This window comes from Anarrhichthys ocellatus, unplaced genomic scaffold, assembly GCF_004355925.1.
Source record: "Anarrhichthys ocellatus isolate YVR2014 unplaced genomic scaffold, GSC_Weel_1.0 scaffold200, whole genome shotgun sequence".
Taxonomy (NCBI): domain Eukaryota; kingdom Metazoa; phylum Chordata; class Actinopteri; order Perciformes; family Anarhichadidae; genus Anarrhichthys; species Anarrhichthys ocellatus.
Window position 1 is genome coordinate 31427 of NW_022280230.1, and position 10113 is coordinate 41539.

Consider the following 10113-nt stretch of genomic DNA (forward strand, 5'->3'; position numbering starts at 1 on the left):
TGTCTGATTGTGAGGTCAGGCTGATCTGATATCAGCTCTTTGGTCTGAAGTTTCGCCTCAAAGTTCTCTCAAACGGGTCTTGGGGTACATCAGACGTCCTGCATAAGGTCCTCCATAATCCTGTACATAATACTGGACTCATTTTTGTTTTATGCAGGCCGCACAAAAATACACAAATGTTGGTTTTCAGCTGAAAGAGAAAGTAGTTTGAGTTACTCTTTAAAGACAAACTGCAGCTACCAGGTACAAGTACAATACTGTCCTCTGAGATGTAGAAGTATAAAGGAGCATAAGTACAAATGCCTTAAAGTTGTAGTCAGAGTACTGGATTAAAGGTACTTAGTAACTTTCCAATACTAATGAAATGAATGAAGATAAACTATTGTCGGGACTTTCCCTCCGATGTGTCTCTGAATGAATGACGGTATTATTATCATGAGACAAGTATTATCACGACACAAGTATTATCAGAAAAGCTTCAGGATACTAGAAGTGAAACATAAGAAGACAGTTTCACAACAGATTAGAGTCATAGAGCACTTTTTAATGAAGATATTAAATTCCAGCTCCGGGCTGCTGCTGCTGCTCCCTATAACAGCCACCAGGTGGCAGCGTCTCCTCGTTTTATTCTAAAATAAACATTTCTAATCTTTACAGCAAACCAGTGGTGGAAAGTAAGTACATTTACTCAAGTACTGTACTTAAATACAGTTTAAGTTAATTAGGAATATATCCACTTATGTTCAAAAATTATATTAATTAACAATATATATAATCAGAGGAGGTAGAAGCCTATAAAAAGAAATTCAACTGATGAACAGGTGAACATATTAATGCATCACTAATTATATCAAAAATATCAGTTTGAAATTAAGTATTCTTACGTTTCGTTCTGAGTGTAGTTTGATGCAAATACTTTTGTACTTAAACTAAAGTAAAACAACTTCTTTATAAGTCGTTAAAATGAATTATAGGACAATTGTTTTCATCACAGTGTCAGAAATAGGCTTCCAAACATTTGTGAGTAGTTTTTGTTTGATTTTGTATAAATTTGAGTCCTGCTGTGCTCTGGAACAAATGGCCACCAGGTGGCAGCATCTCCTCGTGTTTTCCTCCAGTGCATCAATGAATCCCAGTGTTTTACAGTGCATCCCAGTGTTTTACAGCGTATCCCAGTGCATCACAGTGTTTTACAGCGTATCCCAGTGCTTTACAGTGCATCCCAGTGTTTTACAGCGTATCCCAGTGCATCCCAGTGTTTTACAGCGAATCCCAGTGTTTTACAGCGTATCCCAGTGCATCACAGTGTTTTACAGCGTATCCCAGTGCTTTACAGTGCATCCCAGTGCTTTACAGTGCATCCCAGTGCTTTACAGTGCATCCCAGTGTTTTACAGCGTATCCCAGTGCATCCCAGTGCTTTACAGCGCATTCCAGTGCTTTACAGCGCATCCCAGTGTTTTACAGCGTACTTTCTGCATGACCTGGACCGATTCATCAGGGTGTGTCTTGTCTTTGCAGCTCAGGGATGAAAAAGACGAGCCACAGCAGAACACAATTAAATGACTAAAGCAGTGCAGCTTGTTGTGGACCGATGGAGCCGCATGAAAGGAATCCTGATGTCCAAACACACACAGCTGTTCCCTCTGACCACAGAGAGTTTGTTTACTGCGACTTATCTCAGTCACACTCTTCATCGTCCCACTTCAGTGTCGTCACTTCTTCATTCAACAGGTGAACAGAAGCAGAGGTGGGACAAGTATTCAGCTCCTCTACTGAGGTAAAGTAGTAATACCACAGTGTAGAATACTCTGTTATACTTGAGTATAAGTACACAAGTATTGGCATCAAAATGTAGATACTCATTTGACTTAAGTAAATCAGTAGTGGCACATGAGACAGTAATCATAAAGATGCTCTTCTGCATTTAGTTTATTACAGTCAAGTGTCTCACAAGCTTAAAGTTACTATAATATATAGTTTATAAAAAGGATGAATGAGTGAGGATTTAGAACGTTTAAAAGTATTAGATAACGCAGTCGTCTTAAAAACTCTGAGCTCCAGGGACAGAGTTCAGAGAAAAGCTGCTGTGTTCATCTGGTGATCCACATTCAACAAAGACCACAAAAACAAATCCCAGAAAACGAGAGAACGAGAGATTGTTTTGAGTCAATGTCTCTTTTTTTAACATGTTGCATATCTCTTTAGTATTATTTTGTCTCTTTATGGTTATTTTATGTCCCTTTGAAGTCTCTCTTAATCTCTTTTGGTCATTTTGCATCACTTTGTGGCTGTTTGTCACTTTAGGACTCGTCCTTGTTTTGTGTCCTTGTAGTTGTTTGACTGTTCAACAAGAATTGTCACCTCAAACTGAGGCTCTGCTCCAGGGGCCCCTGAACCCTTCGGCCTATTCAATAATCTGTCAGTTCTATCATGAAAATGTATTAAATGATTCAGACATTTTTAAATGATTGAAAGCAATACATTTTATCTTCATGGATTCATTTCTCAATAGTTCATGTCCTGACTGAAACATTCATTTCACAGATTTACAGTCAGCTATTATTTTCCCGTCACAAAAGAAAAGCACCCGCCTGTAAACTCAGACGATCTGACGCTTCAGTCGTTTCTGTTTCGATGGAGCTCAGTGTGAAGACGAGGGGGAAATCCAACATTCAGCTCACCACGGCGATGAAATCCTCGAACTCAAAACCTCACCGATGAGAAAAGGCCAGCAGGAGAAGTGAGAAACCACAGAGAGTGTCTCTGGAAACACCCTGCAGCTGATCATTTATCATAATGTGACACCACGACAGTTACACGAATACAAAACACAAAAAAATCCCAGTAACAAACCCGCTGGAGGGACCTTTTCTTTTGTGGCACGTTAGAACCAGAACCAGGACTGAGAGGGTCAGACCGTCAGACCTGCTGAAGTAGAATGAGAGGTTTTCTAAAGAGACTCTGGTGCTCAGACACTACCACTTTAGTCCACAGGGGGCGACATAATCAACACATAATGAACGTTTAGTAGCTTTAATCTCAGCTCTGTGTCTTTCAGCTCAGTGTTGAGTTGTTTTAGCCTGCAGCAGAGCTGCTTCTAGTAAAAGAGACTGTTCAACCCGACTTACCAAATACATCTACAAGCTAAACAACAGACACAAACAGAGCTACAGTACCTTCTCACCATGTTTTACATTCATCCGCCAGTCTATGAAATACATCTGTAAAGTGTTATCATCACTGATGTTCTTTTCATAATCCCTTAAAGTTAAAGTGTTCAGGAGTTAATCCGTCACTTATTCTGTCACTCAGCAACAGAAGGTGAGAGTTTGTGTTATGAACAGGATGGATTTATATTCTCACATGAAACTTATTGATTGAAACCTGATCAGAACTTCACATTTGTACCAAAATGTTTTGCTAAAATGTTGCAGGAGAGAAGCGACAATCAATACTTTCTGTGGTAAACAGTCAAGTTTACTTATTTCACAACGTTCAGCAAACAGACAGACTCGACAAACAGAAAGAACGAACGGTGATTTCGGTCTGAGATCAAGGAGTGAAGAAGAACAGAAAGGTCTGTTCAGAGACACACCGTGTTCCCTTCACTCACTTACTGTGAACGCTTCAGGTGACGTCAGCGTTCTCTATTTCTGCTCTTAATTCAACACCCTGAAGAGGTGCAGAAGACTTGTCGTTTTGATTGGTCACATGTTGACAGAAAAGGTTTCAGGTCTTTGTCAGAGTTTAAAATGAGGAAACTGAACTTGACGCTCAGCTTTTCATGCTTTCACTGATTTGAAGGGGTGCGTCCTGATTGGATGATTGGGTGAGAACAGGTGAGACGTAACGAGTGTCATTCAGAGAAAAGGCTCGTTTGAGGTGCAGCATTTAGAGCCAGTTGCTCTCCAATGACTGCATGACCCCAGTGCATCATGGGAAACGCCCGGCTGTCGCCGAATCAAAGAGCTGATTGGCTCTTAGATTTGACAACAAATGTGTCATTTTTGTGATACTTGATGCTCGATTGTTGTCTTTTAGTCTCAAGTTGTGCAATGAAGGTTTAATCTAAAAACATATATTGTGTTATTGATAATAATACAACTTATTTCTATAAACACACATCACAGCGAGCAGCATAGTGTTTCACAGGCAGACATAGAAAGAACAAAGGATAACATGCACATTTCAACATAAATATGTATTTACAAACACGTATGAATAAAACTACAAGTAGCCTACAGATGTAACAGGAAGTAACTGTTTATGTGACTTCCTGTTTATTCTTTGAAGGCTGCTGGAAACTGTCCGACTTGACCGCAGTTTTTTTCCAACACCGCCTGCTCTCGTCCACTTTCTCCAACGAGCCGAATATTTCCCCCCAAAACTTCAACAGAAAATAAAGAAATCAGCAAAACATACAAAAAACGTTTCTGTATTCAAAAAGGTGGCCATGATTTGTTATATTCATATCAATTATCACCTATTAGATTTAGGATTGTGACTCTTGATACTTGGCTTTCTTCGCCTCCTTCTTCTCGCTCCCTTCGGTGACACCTCCTTCCTTTTTTGTTTGCAGGAATGCAGCCCGTCAGATCGGGTTCCTATAATGTCCCAGATTATGAAAGAGGGAGAGAGAGAGAGATACTGTTACCGCCGACAAGAAACGAGGCGCAGCCGGGAACCGGGAAGAAAAGAGACAAAAGGTTATGAATGTTTGGGAAAGAAAGAAATTAGGAGACCAAATACCTGAGGTGGCTCTTGATGATTAGCGTGTTGTTTTGACATGTGGTGGAGGTTTGAGGTTAAAGAGGCACGAAGCCAAAGTCGACTGCTTCTAACCCCAGAACAGAGATTTACTGTCTGAGTCGACTGACGCAGAACGGTCCTGATATGACTTGTTCTTCTCTAAATGTTCAGGCAATTTTCTTTATAGTTCTACAGTCGTTCGCTTAATTGGCTTTTTCGTTGCTTGAGGGCGTCACGAGACCTCCAGTCTAATCTTTAATCGCTGCGTCGCTTTTGTTTCTTCTTTTGCAGTTTAAAAATGAAAAATACTTGGCAGCTCCTACAAACAACTTAGTGAGTGAGTTCATAAAGGTTCTAATAAATATGTCAGCGGTGTTCAACTCTTCCTATGATATAGTACGGAAAAGTTTCTTCTTATTTTAAAGTCCAGCAACACAAGTTAGTTCCTGAGTCTTCACAGGAAGCAGCTCTGTTAGCTTTAGATGGTGAGATGGTTTTGTTAGAATATCACTCTGTTCTGGGAGGTTTCAGTAGGTGGCGCTCTTTTTATTTATACATTTGTTCAATGTAACTGTTTTTTTTTGTTTATTAAGAAAATGTAACATACAAAGAATTCAGAAAAACATTAGCAGCACATAGAGAAAGTATAATAAGAATAACACACATTTACACAAAGATTAAAGGAGAATTACGTTCCAAAAACACTGTAACTGTTCATGATGACTCACCGCTTCTTTAGATCACATCACTTCCTGGATTTTATCTGGAAAAAAAGCAGTTTTGAGAGTAGACAGTAGAAAGATGGACATTTATTATTTTAAAGATAATTACTTTAATCTTTTATTATTTTACAGTCACATCACAACTCATCAAATGGTAAATAAATTGGGATTAAATGACTTTAAGGTATTTAAATGAGGGTCATGGTTTGAGAGACTGCCTCTGTTGGACGTTCTCATGAACACCAGTAATGCTGTGCTGCTGCTGGTTTCTGGGAGGCCTGGCCTCCATCGCGGTGCTCACCCCTCCCATTCGACCTCTGACCTCCGTGACTGGGTTCAAAGCCCTCTCGGGGTGGCGTTTAGGGGTGACGGGGGGACACGGTGATTTGGAGCTGCCAGCTCTAAATGCTTCCACATGCTTCCGCTTGTACGTCCGTGAGTTTGGATGTGTGAGAACCAAAATCTGTGGGAAAGCAGAACCCTCCAGGAAACGTTTGACGCTGTGGAGTAATTATAGTATTTCTTTAATTAGCACACTTGTTGACCCTTTTATTTAAATGTCATTCTCAGAGCTGTGAATTCATTACGTCTGTTTAAAGTGATTAAAAACTGAAGAATGAAAGTAATTCAAGAAAATGGAAATAAAATAGTAACTGATAATTTGTTAGTTCACCAACTACAATATTTCTAAATAAAATAAATAGATAAATAACTGCAGTTTGATATGCTGATAGAGAAGTGACATCTTGAAATGTATTCCTGAGACATAAAGATCATTTATTTTAGTTATTTGAAAATAAAAGTCACCACACTTCATTTAGAAGAAATAAACAGGACGAAGTTTTAACAGATCACAGGTCAGTTAAGGTCGTAACTTGAGCTATATTTAAAAGCTGTTGTTAGTTAGCACGTAGCTAGCACGCAGCTAGCATACAGTTAGCGTGCTGTGAGCTGATGATGCTACAGACGGTATTAAGAGGAGAAGAGAAGGTGAACCACACATACAATATACGATATCGTATGATATAAGTTATTCCTCATTTCTTGTATTTTCCTTGAAAAGTCCAGCAGCACGAGTCAATTGCCACTCGTAACATGAAACTCGGTTATGTTTAGGCAACAAAACGACTCGGTTAGGTTTAGAAAAAGATCGCCGTTTGGGTTAGAATAACCACGGAAGTGCCGTTACTGAAGTACACCAGTTACAAAAACATCACCATTGACTTCAGTGATGACAATCGTCAACGATTACGTTGATAACATAGAAAATAATTCTGTGGGATATCTACAAATTACAAATTATTTTTCGTAGGTATTGCTACGAACGCTGGATGAGACCAGCCTGAATGTTTCTGCTTTGTCACCTTTTTACTCGCCTGCTCCAAACTTCGTGATATTTTCGAGTAACTCGGGCCAAACCCCGCCCGACCCCGTGTTGTGTGTCGACCAGCTGCATCACTAGTGTGCAGGTAAAGTTCTGGTGTCTTCTTGGCGCCTTGAACCATCGTGCACCTGACCGACTCTCACACACACCATCATTATGAAACCATTTTTTTGTTTTTTGTTGAGGCAGATAGACAGTGCGTTAGGGCTGATGCTGCAGGTCCTGCTGATGGGGTCAAAACATCATCTAACATCCATTACGTGTTGATAACCATCTGATCACTGCTGTGGTTGGTCACTTATTGTGAAACGGTTATTAACCCGAGTTTCTGTCCAATCAGAGGCTCTCCAAAAGTCAGATATGTTTATCAAAACACCCAAATGCAAATCTGTGAGCGTCGAGACCGGCCTCTTCTACCAGCAAATGCACACACACATGTACATGTCTTTATTACCAACAGGGGACTATCATTCCAAGCGTGGACCCGCTGTCTCTTGTCATTTTGAAAAATAAAATATGAACTTTTAAGGTCTTTTACCATGATAGTACTGCAAATGTGCTTTTTAACAAACATGAACAAGATTCTGTCACTATTCAGCTGTACAGCAGAGATGAATCACTTCTAATGAATCACAGTCAGTAAAGCTGTTTGGCTCAAAGGGAAAGAGTACATAAACACACAGACATTAGTGTTTAGCAGGTCTAATGTGCACCATGTTCACCATCGTTCTTTAGCGTGCTAACTTCAGCTCATTAGCAGAGTAAAGCTGAGGCTGATGGGAATGCCGTTGGTTCTGCAGGTATTTGGTCAAAAAGTAAAGTATTCAGACAAATGGTGGCCTGGTGGTGGCGCTGGATTAAAAGTCAAGAGGATCAACAAAGTTATTGCAGTTCATCCTGAGAGAAACATGAATGTCTGAAACAAAATCTCATCGCACTCCATCCAATAAAATCCTTCCTCGTATTATTTTAAACCGCTCTGCAGAGTTTTGATCTGTGACTCAAACTGGAATCACATCTTCCTGAAACAACACTCCAGCATTATTTCTGTGCTATTTTGGGTCTGAACACTACTACTGCTTCAGGGTCTCTGCACTAACCCTTTTATCCACATCCGCCTCATTAGAAGTAAATATTAGGATGAAGACTGCCAGGAATTAGACAGAGCCCTGCTGTGCAATGAATAGATCCTGTGTGTAGTTACTGTTACTGTGTTTGTTCCCATTCATGTCTGATCTGAGGACAGGAATGTTTTATTTAATGAGTTATCTAAACTCTTTCACCCGAAAATATGCATTTTAAATTTCACATCAGTCGATTCATTGATTAGTTGAACAACAGAAAATAAATATCATAATTTTAAAATAATTTAAGTAACGTTAAAAGCAAATATAACGAATAATCTCAGGGGTCAACTTCTCAATTGTGAGGATTTGTTGCTTTTTTGTTTTTCTTTGTGAACTGAACATTTTGGGGTTTTGAGACATTAGAAGACGTCTCTAACTAACTGTGACCAACATTTTTCTAAAATTTATGACATTTTATTGACAAAAGCAGACGAATAAATATTAAAAATAATCTTTAGTTGCAGCTTGATGAAGTGATTTTCAATCCAAGGAGCCATTATCTGTTTACACCAGTAGCTCAAATGAATTAATATACTGTACATATGCTATGTTTATTCATTAATTAACTAATTAACTCAAAGCGCTTTGTCATTTGCATCTCAGAAGCTTTTTCTTTGAAATGCATTGAATATTTAAAAGTGCTGAACCTTGAATGCACTAAGAGGTACAAACAGCTGTTGGTTTAAGTTGCATTGGTTACAGACTCACAGGCGGGATAAACATCGGCATAAATACTGTAAAATCACGTCAGCTTGTCTGTTTCCTTGAACCATATTAAGAAATTATAATCAATGCTGGAGACTAACATGACTCTGAGACAACCAGACGTCTTGACCCGTTTTAAAGGAATCCGCTGCATTGAGGGCAAAAATGAGGAACGGCCTCTTAACACGTCACCGAAGTCTGCAGCCACTTCCTGTTGGTGCGGCTGGATTTCCTCCCTGGCGCTGGGTGATATTTGCTCAGGCTTGAGGAGGGCTTGAACGCCGCTTTGATGGGTCGCGTTTGCACGCTGTGGGAGTGAAGGGCTCGGGGGTTCGGGTTAATCCTCACCCTCTCACAGTCGCTGTGGGCCTCAAACACATAGAATCACAGAAGGACAGAGAGCCAGCCGACACTTCTTGTTTTCTTTCAGTTTAATTCACTTTCATGTAATTCTATATGTGGCCGTTTGAACGTCGGTTAAAAATATCCCGTCTCACCAGCTGTTGTTCTACCACATGCTCTTACTTCCGTCAGCTTTAATGCAGATGATAAACAAGCCATTTTTCTCACCGGCCCTTTATCACCATTTGTCGTTGAGAGAAACCGACTTAGGAACAAGTTTAGTTTCATCACAGCTGCAAAGCGTTTCAGCAGGTTACAAGAAACGGACCGGTGTTGTCTCGTGTGATTACCGAAGTCTCACAAACATGTTTCTGTGTTTGCCGTCTTTCCAAAAGTGAGATAAGAAGATGATGAGCCTCATGATTGTGTGTAATGTCATTTATTTGAATGTACGTTTGGCCGGTGAAATAATTTGGCGTCTTGCGGCTAAAAATGTAAACAGACTAAACCTTTGGAGGAACGCAACCCGGCGCTGGCCAATCACGTAGCTGGAGATCCAGAGCTGAAGAACCCCGCCACGGTGGAACAAAACACGTTATAGACAAAAATCGTTGTGTCAGTCGTTTGGATGTTCACACAGAAAGCTAAGCGAACTACTCGCACAACGCAATCACGTTTATTTCAAATCATTATGAGGAACTTTTAACTGGTTGTTTCTGTTTCTGTCGCACTTTATAACATTTTATTTTTATCGATACACCAACTTTTGCACTTCGAGCTCTAAAGCTTTACAACATTAAACTGATTAAACCCACATTCACATGTCACACAATAAAAAACGAAACATGTTTAAAACACACAGAGTGAGTCAGTTACATTATCACACACATGTTCACACACAATGAGAAGGAGGCAGTGGAAGAAAGGGAATCATATTTCTTTGACTCCATGCATGAAGTATGCTGACTTTACCTCTTGATGTCTCCCCTGAGGGTGGGGACTCTTAAACAGCCTTTAGTCAGCTTAGCTTTGATCCCACCCTCCCTTAAATGAGCCGGGGGGGGGGGGGGGGGGGGGGGGGG